The sequence below is a fragment of the Sabethes cyaneus genome, chromosome 2 (assembly GCF_943734655.1).
Source record: "Sabethes cyaneus chromosome 2, idSabCyanKW18_F2, whole genome shotgun sequence".
Taxonomy (NCBI): domain Eukaryota; kingdom Metazoa; phylum Arthropoda; class Insecta; order Diptera; family Culicidae; genus Sabethes; species Sabethes cyaneus.
The window spans coordinates 92,678,369-92,692,628 of record NC_071354.1 but is presented as its reverse complement, the minus strand read 5'-3'; the positions used below and the strand labels follow the sequence as shown (position 1 = coordinate 92,692,628).

Below are 14,260 nucleotides of genomic sequence, written 5' to 3'. Positions count from 1 at the left end.
TGGAGGCGATATACGTGCGAAAGTTTTGACAACTATTTGTAATTCTATTTTGCGTAGTTTTTATAACACGCAACTAAATACTCCTGAATATATGATTAAGATATAATCAAATATTGCAATTGTCTATCCTGCTTTATAATTCACAGTCATGAATTGTATATGAAGACACGCATGACTGCAAAACAACTTATTGTTCACTTCGATTTGACATACTCTAATCATTATACAATTCCAACGTGAAATTGACATGAAAACGATTTAATGTGAACTTTCTATTACGATTTTGTGTTATCTGGGATGAAGACATTTGATGGTATTAGTAACGAAAAATCAGAAAACGACGTCAAAATAACAAACCGCGTCGGGTTTGTTTTTGGAGTTTGACGTCATGCTTCATCGTGATTGGTCGATTTACGATTCCACCCACACCATGATGAAATTTCTCCATTGCTCTAACACCACTTAACCAACATTGCACCAGCTGTATATATCACATTGCTACTGACAGCCAAAGAGCAAACTTTTAGAGCAACATGTGTAAAGGGTGGGTATACAGTTGGAGAGACAATGACGAAAAACTGACGGTTCAAATTGTTGAATTGCAAAGGTGTATGGGACACGCAGAAAATAATCACGCTATCAGTAATTTTTGCGTGGGAGTCTAAAAAATGGATTCTACAATCAAGTCCGCATATGATATTAAATCCTTGGATGGCCCACCTCACACCCATACACATCTTTTGTAGCGTGGAAGGATTACGAGCAGATATCTTTCGATAATAGTTTGATACAGAGAGATTCCATTTCATCTGACTTTACTTCCGTGTATTCCCATCCATTTCTCTCAATCCAAGGCTCTTTGCGTTACAAATATCTTGCAGATTTGTTTAAATTCTCTTAAACTGCTTGCCTGTTTTGCTGTTTCTGGAAGCTGGTTGAACAAATTGTAACCCTTATAAAATAACGAGTTTTGCGTGCACGATTTTCGGAAATTCAGGAGTCTGAGATCTCCAGCATGTCTTGTTTGGTAGCGGTGCACATCTCTTCCGTACACTATCGTGTTTGTCAGGTACTGAGGTGCCATTCCTTTTGTCACACGATATACAAAAACCAGCGTATTATACTCGACTCGCTGCTTTATCGACATCCACTGCAAACAATCTAACATAAATATCCTTGGCGTCAGTCGATCACAACACAGAATCAAACGCATAACTTTGTTCTGGAGAATCTGCATTCGTTTCATCTGTTGCTTTGATGCAAGAAACAGGACTGTAGCACAATAGTCGAAGTGAGGGGCGATGGTTGATTTATAAATCAGTATCTTTGCATTTGTAGTCAAGAAACGATTGATTCTACACAGTACACTAAACTTTCGAGCAGCCTTACGGATCGTGTAATTAATATGCTCTTTGAAATTTAGTTTTTCGTCAATCATCACTCCAAGATATTTCACAACCTGTACTTGCTGAACCATTTCTCCGTCAATTCGGACTTGTCTATCTCCGCCATTCTGCAGCCGTTTAGTAACTACCATACATTTTGTTTTAGCACGTTCAACTTAAGTTTTTTCCATTTCAACCATTCAGAGAAGTTACTCAATTCATTGTTCATCACATTGAAACACTCATCGTAATTATTAGCAGTTACAAACAGTACTGTATCGTCCGCAAAAAGATTAACTTCTGCCCTCTCCAAAATTCGTTTCACATCATTCATGTATAAAATAAACAACAACGGTCCAAGCACACTACCCTGAGGAACTCCAAGGTTTACTGGAGCTTCTGGCGACACACATCCCTTGTACCTCGTTACTTGTACGCGGTTTTCCAGATAACTTTGAAACCACTTCAGTACAGTTCCGCTAATACCAGAACGTTTCAGAGCTTCCACTAGCTTCGTCCGATCAATTGTTTCGAAGGCACGTTTGAGATCAACAAAAACTGCTAAGACTATCTTGCCTTGTTCTATGCATTGCTTCCACTTCAATAATAATAAATTTAAAGCAGATTCGCACGAATGGTTCTTCCGGAAACCGGACTGTTCTGCCAGCAATGAACCAGTACGCTCTACATACGCGACTAATTGCTCTTTCACAATCGTCTCTAACACCTTCTCGTACAGCGGTAATAAGTTTATCGGTCTGTAATCTTCTGGTTTCGTCGAGTTCGCAATTTTTGGTATCGGAATCACCACCGTTTTCTTCCACGTATCTGGAAATACCCCACACTGGAGAGAACCATTCACAATTCGCAGCATTTGGTTTGCTATAACATCAAACGCATCCACCATCACGCGTTTCGTAACGTTATCTACGCCGGCACAGTCCTTCAAAGAGGCAACTGTTTCTTTAAGTTTTGCTATATTGATCGGTTGAAATTCAACAAAACAGTTATCTGGTAACACATTCTCATTTACTGGTTCGGTAGTTGGTGAGGGAATCTTGTCATGGATTTCTTCAACACTCTTCACAAAGAAAGTATTCAACATTTTAGCTGTTTCAGCATCAGAACGTCATATGTCATCATCATCATCATCACACATCCCTGGCACGAACGTCATTCTCATACATTTTTCTTGAAGCCGTTTGAGCCAGGCTTGCTGGCTCGATTTTTCGTCAAATTTGACAGCAGCTGTAAGAATTACACAATCATACGGTTTTATGCTTCAGAAAATGTGTTGCATTTGGGATGTAGATAATGATACATGTTTGTTTTTTCTGTTATGGGCAACATAAAAAAGGAAAAATTCTGACTTTTGATAGTCTTATTTTTTACCATAAACGAAAGATGGGAAACAACACGCTGCGTTCGTCATATTGCGCAGCATTAAATACATGCGTTGTCTCGTATAAATTTTGTTTCAAAATTTGTTGTCTACCTCTATTACCACCACTATCGGAGGGCGGCTTCAGCTGTCAGCTATCGTGACAGGGATCTGCATCATCATCGTCATATGTCAGAATGTCATATGATATTGCTGACAGCTACCGTACGCACACTATGCCGCGTATACATACACGCGATTTGTTTTTGTTGCTGTTGGATTTTCCATGACGTTTTTCAAACTGAGGGAAAACAAACCACCAACATAACCGCAAATTAGCAAGCTCTATACATATTTTTTTTGTGCACATTGATATCATCAATTTTCCACCCTTTCGTACGCGATGAATTATAACGGTCGCGGGTGAAAGCATCGCCAGAATCGTCGCGGGGGCAAATATCGTTTATTGTTGTTGCAGTTGAAAACCGTAATAATCGACGTGCAACAATCGGTTTTATTCTTGTTCTGCGTGTCGCACGTTATGCGCTGTGTTCGCACATTGATGCGCTATACAGCGCACCACCTGCGACGTAGTTGCGACACACAGAACAAGAATAAAACAGATTGTCGCACGTCGATTATTACGGTTTTCAACTGCAACAGCAATACAGCCTGAATTCGTTAATTGGGCCACGATTGCACTCCAGCTGATTCGCTAATTGGGCCGACTGACAGTTGTTAGAAATTTCTAAACTCGAAAATTCCATACAATTTTGACATTCAAGTTGTCATATAGCCCAATTAACGAACCACCAATTAACGAAACTTTGCTGTATTTTATCAAGTAAATCAATAGCTTACGTGCTAGACAAGCATAATATATATTTATAACTTACATACAGCCAAACAGATTCTTTCTGTGACGATTTTAAGCTATCAAAAAAGTGAGCAGCGTGTTTTGTTACCAAAGAAACGGACAATATTTACACTGATTGAAAGTCAAATCATTGCTCGAATGTAAAAGTATGAAATGGCTTGTATTCATGTGCTGATTTCAACCACACGCTTAAAAAATTTGACCCACTTTCACGAAAAGTGGAACAGCTCAAAACATGCGTATATTTTACACACTATTTTGAGTAACTCTTACTCCTTTTATGAGTTCCACCGTAGAAGCTCATTAATGAGCAATATTTACTCAAAAATGAGTGCCATTTCACCCAAAACTGAGTAGTACTTACATAAACTACGAGTAAATTTAACTCAGTTATGAGGTCGACCTAAACTACTCAGAATTGAGAAATTGCCATTACTCAAATTTTTGGGCTGTTCCACTTTTTGTCATAGTGAGTCGGTTTTTACTCATTTTTGAGTTGAAAGTCACTCATTTCTGAGTTAATCTTATTCATTCGCGGGTTAAATTTTTTAAGCGTGCACTCTTGAAGAAAAAATTGTCAAATTTTACCTTGAAATTTTATAGCTTTTGCTAATAATGGTTCACAGTCGTACAGTAAAATTGGGGATAGCACTGTCAGTCACTTGTCAGCCTTGTCAGGGGAATGCTAATGTCAAACCTTTGGCTCGCACTCACACGCGTAAGCGAAAATGGCGAAAATCGTCAATGTGTGCGTGATGGTAAAAGTAAAAATATGTTCGTCCCTTTTCATCACCCGCAAAGCACAGAAAAACATCAGCAGCACCGTCGGCCGATACTGACAGACACGAATTTCTATTTGCCAGAGTGAGAAGGCGGAACATTTTCCAAAAGAAATCCCAAGCTGAAGCTCACTCATCGAACGAAGCCAGCCATCGAAGAAGGTTTTGTCGTTCGTAGTGGAAGAGACGTAAGTGTTAAGTGATGTTAGATAAAGTTTTTCCAAACGTGGAAAAGTGCTGGTGAAAGTGGAAATTCGCTGCTAAAGAATGTGAGAAAACATTGATTATTCCCGAAGGATGTGTTTTATGCTAGAAAAACTAACAGTGGACAGCAAATTGTGCCATAATTTGCAACACGAAATGAGTTACATTTTCCACTACGTCTTCAATCTTTGCCTGCCTCGGGGCTCGGTTTTACAGTAAAAATTTTAATGGCAGCGAAAAAGTGATGACTGCTTCGTTGGTTGTACAGTGGTGCCAGTGGTTGTCTATATTTGCTCTGGCCGTGATTGCATTGTTTTGTGATTTCAAATTGTTAAAAAAATAGTTATTTTTGCCAGAATCTGACTACGGTGTAATAGTACAAGTCTGACATCGGCATTTGGACCCTGTAAAGCACATTCGTAATGTAAAAAAGCATTTTTCTTTCAATATATTTAATATGTTAGTCGCTTTGATGTAACTATAGTTTACTGTTCTGTAGGTAGTTTAAACCCGGGTGAGTAATCTATTGCTGACCTCAAATAGAATGTAAAAATTTTCACAACTCAATATTGCCTAACGTAAACAGGAAAATGCTGTTCGTTGTACAATTGAGTCATTCGATTTAGTAAAAGTTTTGTCGCACCAACTAATATTATTATTTATTGGAAAACAAGAAAAGGATTGCTTCTGAAATATGTCTATAGTTTTCAGGGACACTTAAAAATAGTTCTAGAAAAATGTTTCGTAATAGCTAAAATTATAGCACAAAACGTAAATACTAAATAGAAGTTAAAGAAAACGCTTATAAGTTTGGTATCAAAAGTCCTAACTATTCCTAAATTTCTTACTTATTTTTTCGTAACTTTTATTTATTGTAAAGCTAATTTACTTGGTTCTGTCTTCGACAGAATAGTGTGTTCAATATCTGCTTTTTACATTGCAATAGGTAGTTACAAATAAAAATAACTGATTCGAAGATTCGTTCATTACAATTTGGGTTCTGTTCTATTTCTCGGAAACCATACTTTAATTTTGGCAGCACTGTTTGATGACCAAAGCAAAGCTCTTACCGCAAATAACTTTAGGTAACGGCGTATGCACTAAAATACGTATATAAAAAGTTTTGGATCTGAATCGGAGTATCGGAATCCGCGAGATACCAATCAATAAACATAAATTTGCAGTTGGTTCATACGCCGTTATCATATTTGTATTATCCTGGGCACACAAATATTACCAGCCATACCAATCATCTATCTATTTTACAGTACCACAAGAACAACTTAGCGCAGGCAGTGCCGTGTCGCGATCCGATGAACAGGCTTGGTAAATGAACTGAAAAGTGTTCGGGCGTATTGGATTTTTCTGTCTGTTATTTCCGCGTTTTGGATTTTGGAGGAAGTGCGCCATGAAATTGTTTTCGGATTAACGATTGATTGATTTTTTCCGGATAGTGCTGGGATTGCCCGGAAGAAGGTTCAAGCTGAACAGATAAAAAAAATTGCATGTTTTCGTGGTTGCATCGTTAGTCTTTGTATTGGACTTATCAATGATGAAAAATGAAAAAAGTTTTACGCAGTTTTAGTTTCTAAAGAGCGGATAATAAGTTGAGTGGAATGTAATCGTACCGAAAGCTGGTAGCTCAATAGGCGAATGAGAAGAAATGAAAAGTGTAAATTTGGTTTGCTGCCGCTAGAAAAGAAGAAAAGTGATTGTCCGATTACTGCAGTGTCAGTGATGTGACCAAACACGAAAAAAGTTAGGTGATCCAGAAAAGCTATTGAAGTGTTTTCAATACTGGATATTACTCAAACGATAGCGACATAAACGTTGTGAAAAATTAAAGTGGTTATATTATACATTAGAAACTGACTTGGCCTACTTGGATTACCCGACAATTCGAGTATTATTTTGCTGTGAAAAATTAGGTTATCTACGGTTTTCAATTTCTAAGGTAAGTCCCGCAAACATTGTATGTATACTGTACATGCAATCGTAGTATCCACCAAATATCTACTCCATGTTGGATTCGCTGAGTGTTGACGTTTCCTCCTTTGCACTGCTTACCAGCTCACACGTATGTCGTGGCACAGCGCACAGGGCAATGGGAATGAAAGAGTCGGAACAAGTGGAATTCTTGTATGTTTTGTTTTATTCGAGACATAGCTGTGCAAAGCAGAGTAATGTGTTGCAGCTACATGTAGATCCCTGTCATAAACGATTGTATTTTTTTATATCGATGTAAACTTTATCTGTATTTCAAATTAGTTCCTGTAATACTTATCCAATGCTGCCAATGCTGAAGCTAAAATGACATTACATAGTCGTACTTCGTGACAAACACATTGCATAATGACCGAATAGTAAGCCCATGGGCATTAGCATGACCTTATTGTACACTATTTAGCGTTTCGAAAAGTCTTATAGCGAATACTGGCACCGGCTATGTCTACATGGTTTCAATTTTAGGAAAATTTCCTGTTAACTATCACGGAAGGTGCTATATGTTGGATGGAAAATAAATCATATTTCTGGAAGGTAGCTGGTATAGGGGGCTATTTCAAATGCGAGCGTCACGAAAAAAATGATAGGTTTTGAGCGCTAATAACTTAGCGGTTTCCCGATAGATTTTCAGTATTTTTGCGCCGATCGATCGGAAAATGTTCGATACCAACAAAGAAATCTGTCGATTTTAAAGTGCACCGTATTGGAAAATTAAAAATAATAAAACATAGTCCAAATGGAAATCCTTGCTTCGTGATTGGTTGGAAAAGATTTCATCAAAGTTTTAACGTGTTTTTAGAGAATCTCTCCGTCCCAACAGGTTGAAGATTCTTTACGACGATTAAACCTAGACAAAGTTCATGCCACTGCTTTGGGAAGTACGCCAGAATAAGTGACAGTCTCCTCGTCCCAACAGGTCGAAGATTTTTTTTCTCGCACGACGATTAAACCTAGACCAATTTGATTTCCGTGTTAGGAAAGTGCTTCAGAAAAAGTAACAACACTCCCTCGTTTCAACAGGTCGAATATTTTTTACGACGATTATACCTAGATCAATTTGAGGTCTCTGCTTGGGAAGTAGGCCAGAAAAAGTGACAAAACCCAACCCGGTGACGTACCAACAGGTCGAAGTTATTTACGTACGATGATTAATCCTAGACCATTTTGATATCTGTGCGCTGCAGCTATAGTGTTCGGTTGTAATATGATTCTAAAGGGTATAACCTTCAGTAAAGTAAATAGGCACAAAAATAGGACGCTTGTGTAAAATTTAGTTTTGAGTGTATTTCGTGTCAAGTTTATCCATCCAGGCACGCACGATATCCGAAGGCATTTCATCCCATATCTTCTCCAAACGTTGCTTAAAAGTGTCCACAGTAAATCCTTTGGTACTCCCCAGTATATCTAGCTTTTAACCCCGTGTAGAGAAGTCGAGAGAATTTAAAATCAGGCGAAGAGGCCGGCCACTCTTTCAAAGAAATATAATCCGGAAAATTGTCCTTACACCAAGCCTGTATAGCTTTCGCCTGGTGAGACGGCGCAGAATCTTGTTGGAAGCAATATGGTTCATTCTTGTAGTGTTTTTAGACGATGGGAAGCAAATCGTTCTTCAAAACATTATCGATGTAACATTTAGTGTTAATTTCAACACCAGGTTCGATGACCAGCAATACAACCTTCAAATTTTGAGAGGAACATCCCCGAACCATTCCCCTGGTAACATTCTGGAACCTTTGAACAGCCATTTAGACCCAAGGAATTTCGAAACGATGTGCTGCATGTATCTGATCATTTTGTTTGTCATGGTGATCCTATCATAATTAGGTAATAAATGGAAATCCACAAGCTAAACCACCTTGTGCCACGAACGCAGATTTGGGACAGAGCAAATCGTGTTTCATCATTTAGGTAAAATATTTAAAGAGTGAATTCGTAGATCGTTGTGAATGTATCGAATTGTAGCACACTTCGATCTAATAATGTTCAAATTTGATATCTGTATATGAAGTTTATAGAAAGCTCCGTAGTATCAAGACAAGGGGAGAGACTGTACCTATAGGTATATACATTCGTCACACCTACACCAAGCCTTTGTCCTGAGTGTTCTGAGACAGTACTTTTTTGATATCAAAGCCATAAACTGTGTTAAATAAATTTGTTCACTGCAACTCCGTTTACTTATTTGATACTTTAGAAATGAGTCTCCTCAGCTCAACAGGTCGAGTACTGTTTATGTTTGCTTCGATTGAATCTGTAGACCAAGTTGATGTTTTGAAAAAACAACAGGTTGTAAACGTGCGTCCATCTAAAGAAAATGCAGAAGGGACTGAAAAGCAAAGACACTTAATCTTAAAACTCTTTCGAAAGTAGTGACTTATCTTCCGAATCCAAAGTTGTCATCGAGAGACCGCGAAAATGGAAGGAGTTTCGCAAACTTATGCCCGGAAAACACCGAAAAAAGTTGGTATGAGAAGTTTCTAGGTTCAAAATCTGTAGGATCGTAACGTGATAAAATTTGAAGGAAAAGAAAAGCCCAAAGAAGCTCTGTCAGGAGTCTAAATACGATTGCGTCGTCCTGGATGGTGAAACGCACTGCAAGGCGGTTTTCGGACGAATTGCTGGCAAGAATTTCATATCGTTGAATCGGCCCAAGACACGGCAAACTGTAAAAGAGGTTGCAGTTTTCGAGAAAGTTCTTTGTTAGGCGAAAGAACTGCAACTGCAGACGTGAAACTAACGTTCTTCTGCGTGTCGATTATCTGGAAGCTGGAAAATCAGGGAAAACCTGGTAATGTCAGGGAAATACGTTTCAACCTTAAAAAGGCGAGAAACGGCAAGGAAATTAATTTCAAGTCAGGTATTTTTGTGCAACTCAATAGAAAAAGGATGCAGTGTGTTTGGGCCTTCCATTCCTTGGAAATGTTCCTGTTTAAACAGGATACTAACAGGCTAATACATAAATTCGAGACTAACGTTAATTTTTCGATTATCAGTCGCCTACCTGTGAAGTATTAAGACATTTATGGCCGATTACGTTTTAAAAAAAGTGTATGATGACGGTTTGTTTGGATTTTTCCGTCATAGTGTACCAAGCATACTTTCAATCTCTATGTTTATTTTTAATGATAGTCTGGATGTTTCACGTAGGTGGTTTTGAATTATACAAACCATATTGTTATTACCTCAGAGTAAATATCGCCAAATTTATTGAAGCTCAACGATACGATGGTTGGCAATGACTTTTGATGTATAATAATAATAAACAGCATACCGAGACGTTCGAAAACACTTAAGGCACCTCTCAAAACTGGATAAAGGAGCGCAATAGTAGGAACGGCGCTTTTACAAATGGTTGCTATCAACGGCAGCTATCGTCTCGCCATGGATGGAATAGCAGAAATCATCAACAGTAAATATGTGGAAGCTCAGTGCATAAAGCGCAGTTTGCTGATGTCATCGTTGACTGCACACATCATGCAGCCGCCATCAGTTAGCGCAATCTTTGCTGTTACAATTACCACTACCAGTGCGCTTATTCCGTCTCCTGGACGTTTTATCTTGACTCATTTGTTCGTTTTTCGCCACCATCGCGACGGCAGTCAAACACCGTTGTTTGGTATATTGTTTTTCACATTTCCACACCCGGCTGCTGCTGCTGATGATGATGATGATGATGATGGAAGCAACTCATTAGGTGTTACCCAGTAGGTGCAAAAATCGTTGGTATTGAGAAAAAAACAGGTGCCAAGCCTAGTAGCGCAAGGGTTGATAGCCTAGATCCGGATGTGCCGGTTTTCCAGAAAGCCCAGCCTCATCATACAGCCATTTTCTTCCTGCGGTTGCAACCGTCAAGGCTTTTATGCAGCATCACGGCATCCCCAACCGGAAGGAAAACGAAACGAAGCATTCGACGGTCGCGAGGAACTTTGTTCGGCTGCTGAATGCTAGTCTTTGTCAAACTTTTTAGTAACGGTTATGAAAGAGCAGCCGGTTGCTTAAACTACTGGAAAACGAATTAATTGTAATTGAATTATAATTTGGATTTGGCTCGCGCTTGTTAAAAAGATCACAATATATTAAGTTGCAATGTTGCTATAACACATTTCAGCTTGAAATAGAACGCAAAATTGTTTGCGCAGCATTGGATATGTTAGTTGATGAAGTGTGCTTTTTAATGGGCTGAATCACCTCGAACAAACATGTGTGGAATACGTGTTCTAAGCGTTTTGTTGTTATCTCGGATATGACAGCACTTAGTCTCAAAGCAGCGAGCAGCTGCCTACGATAAGATAAAACAATTCGGCACCGATGGTATCGCAGACACATATTTTGTTATCGTTATCTTTTCGGTTGTTCAGTAACCTGCATTTTGATTCTTAAGCCCAGAATTGAAAAAAACTTTAGATACTAAAATTAAGGCCATTACAAATATTTTATAAAGTTTTTGTTCTTCCGGTGTTCGGCCACTGAAGGGGGGGCGAAATAAAAACAAAGTGAATTTTTTAATCGAGCAAAAAAACATGGATTTTAAGAATTTTTATTTAAGGTTTAAACGTGAAACCCGAATCTATTCTTGCTTATAATATATGCGTTATTGATTTCTATGCACAAATATACGAAAAAAGACAACAACGAAGGAAAATTTTTTTGGGCGATTTTCGGAAATTCCATTGTTCGAATTTCCATTTCTGTTTCGTGCTAGAAGCGTTAATTCAACTCGGAGACTCATTTTTCGAGTTTTTCAGACTGTAGAGCCCACAGACAATTGATTTTATAAAAAGAAATTTGACTCATATCCTACAAATTATTTTTTTGCCCCCCGATTTTCAAGGTAATTTCCAAAGGGGGGGGGGCGTTTTGCCATGTTTTAATAAAATTTAAATGCTTCCTAAAAAACAAACCATTTTGGGCTGTTTTTAGGAAGTATACGTTTCCACGAAATAAAACCATAATTTTATTGTTAATCAAATTTTTAACACATTTTGTTACAAATCAGATTTACTTGTTTCGTAAGGTGGGCACCGCTAATCAGCTAACCGCTAATCAGCTAACCGCTAACGTTTCAGTCAGGAAATTGAATTAAGTTTCAAATGTGTGTTAGCCTGTTTATTAGCTTCCGACAAACTAAAGTGCTGCTATATAAACTACTAGCCGCTAATTTCGGAAAATAATAACAAAAATAAGCATGTTTTTTTTGCAAATTGATTAAATTAACCGTTGTTGCCCGTGACGCGAGTAAATATAGTTTTCACATGACTAACTGCACTATACCTATATGATATCTATATTTATCGGATGCTAATAAAAGCATTGTTCGCGGTTGTGTAGCGGTTAGCGGTACCATTAACCCTCTCTGTCCCATCGTAGCACAGATGATTAGCCGATTAAATTTTTAAGTTATTTAAATGTCGACCATACTATTTCAGAACGTAGTAAAAACATTGTTGTGTAAGCAGAATAGTTATATTTGACGAATTGCTTATTCATAACTTTAGGTGGTGACCAAAAACTGTCAATAGCTTAAATACCCTTAGGATAGAGAGAGTTAAAATATGTGTCGTATAAAAAATTTGATTAAAAGCATTAAAAAAAAGAATCATAAATTACTCATTTGTTGTACGATGCTTGTACATATTCTTGGTGATATGAATATGAATACATGGTACTACCACCTGTCTTAGCAGAACATCCGTTCATAGTAATGAGCCTATCATGTCAAAAAGAGTTGAACATATTCAATGATTGGTCATGCTTCCCAACTCTTGTATGAAGGGCCAAAAGGGAATTGGTCGATAAGCAACAGCACTTACACGTACCAGGGATTTAGAGAATCTCCTTCCAAGGGCTAAGTCACCTGAGTCAATCGTTGAATAAACCGTCTTAATGCAGGATAACTCCAGCAGGTGGGGAGAAGAGCCCGCTCATTATCCACGATGTGTTGTTAATCGGGCCAAGATTAACCCTAGAAAGTTGACTGTTTCACTCTCCCTAGGCCCACCGCTTTAAGCAAGTGCTCTGATGGTCCCTCCCTCTTTCCGATTCTAGTTTATTTATGAAATGTGGTATATATGGGTAAAAATAGAACAATCTCACCAGCAGTCCTTCGAATGGAATAGAGTTGCGTCCTTTTAGTTTCCATAAGTGCTTCTAATAATTAATTTAATTTTTCTTCTGGTATCCAATATCCATGTGCAGTATTAACACTCGTACTGGCCAAAGTTTTCACTATATGGCAGGAAATGCTTCATAAGCTAAAACGAAAAAAATAATTAAAATAACTTATGTTATGCTTACCTATTATCAAGATCGTGTGGCTCCGCCGTCTGCCCAAAACCTCGATTATGAGATCAGGCAGCCGGAAACCACACAGTATCGCACCTCCTAGCTTGGCTACTCAATAGAGCATTACCGGGTATGGCCACGTGGAGGCGCTAGGTCGGGGCTTGGGATAGCTAGAGCTATATTGGACGCTCCTCATTTGCCTTCCCCATTTCATACCCGATGCTTGTACATATTCTTGGTAAACCATAATTCTTCTATTGTTTCCAATTAACAGCACATGTTAGGTTTAGGTGTGTAGCCCTTTTGCGAGTTTGGTTTGTCCTTACACACGTATTTATCGTATTAACAGATGATCCGCGACTTTTGATACTAAATCAGCAGATAGTAACTTGGCGATAGTGGCGCTCCCTGAAAGCGGATATGCAAGCTTCCGACAGTGTTGTTCTACTTTGTCAGTTTTTTTCGCAGTATTAACGTTGTTCTGAAATATTTATCATGCAGGAGATGAGAAGAAGAATAATTTTGTACAGTCACCTTCAAAATCTTTCAGTATATCAACCCGGGAGTTAGCTAAATTGGTAGATTATTTTAAAAGTACTGCGGCACGAGTGATTAAACGTACAAGGTCTCACGATTGCCCGCAAAGTGCAATCCAAGCGTCGGAGTGAAACCCTTGATCGTAAACTGTGATTGAAAGTCACTCGGAAAGTCAAAGTTGATCCCAATATGTCTGATTATGAATTGGTGAAAATACAGAATACTGTTCTGTGCGGTGAATCTATCCGAGAAGGCTACAAGTGTTACCAAGCATGTAGACAACCGAACCAAAGCTCCTCCCGTTCGCGGCAAGACTCTTAGACGATACGATTTAGGTTTGTTTTCGCGAAAAAATTCACAAAAATTATTCCTGTGGCTAGAAAGTCAGCGTTTTTATGAACATCAATTAAAAAGTACATTAAAAAAGTGTCTCAACTAACGGATTGTATGGCGCAGTTACGTTTTGGCCAGACCAAGTAAGTTGTTATTACAGCAAGAACGTGCTACAATGGTTCGATAACAATTCAGTCCAGGAGATCCAAAGACTCGAATCCACCAAATTCTCCCCAGTTCCGTCAAATATAGAAGTATTAAGTGATAATAAAGCGGAAGCTGAAGATAACGAGAGGAGTCACCAGGGACATTGGTCAGATGAACAACTGGTGGAACTGACTGGCCACGACCGTGACTGAGGATGCAAAAGTTCACTAAAGACGCTTCCAGTTAATATTTGGCTATTTCTTTCTAGCTACTGCAGCGCTTCTAGTTGTCGTGCCAAGAAACTAATGAGAGTACTTTAAACTGGAAGGAT

The 14,260-nt window shown here is 38.5% G+C and overlaps 1 protein-coding gene across 8 annotated transcripts in view; it reads left to right on the top strand.

Moving 5' to 3' along the window:
* The first annotated feature begins 4,577 nt into the window (after window positions 1-4,577).
* Window positions 4,578-14,260, top strand: part of LOC128737961 (serine/threonine-protein kinase 10) — a 79,429-nt gene continuing 69,746 nt past the window's right edge. For 2 of the 8 annotated variants that reach the window (XR_008412057.1, XM_053832750.1), the window contains exons 1-2: window positions 4,582-4,691; window positions 5,895-6,580. The gene's annotated coding sequence lies outside the window, so the exon portion shown is untranslated. The other 6 variants (XR_008412060.1, XR_008412059.1, XR_008412058.1 and 3 more) reach the window with 6 other exon arrangements.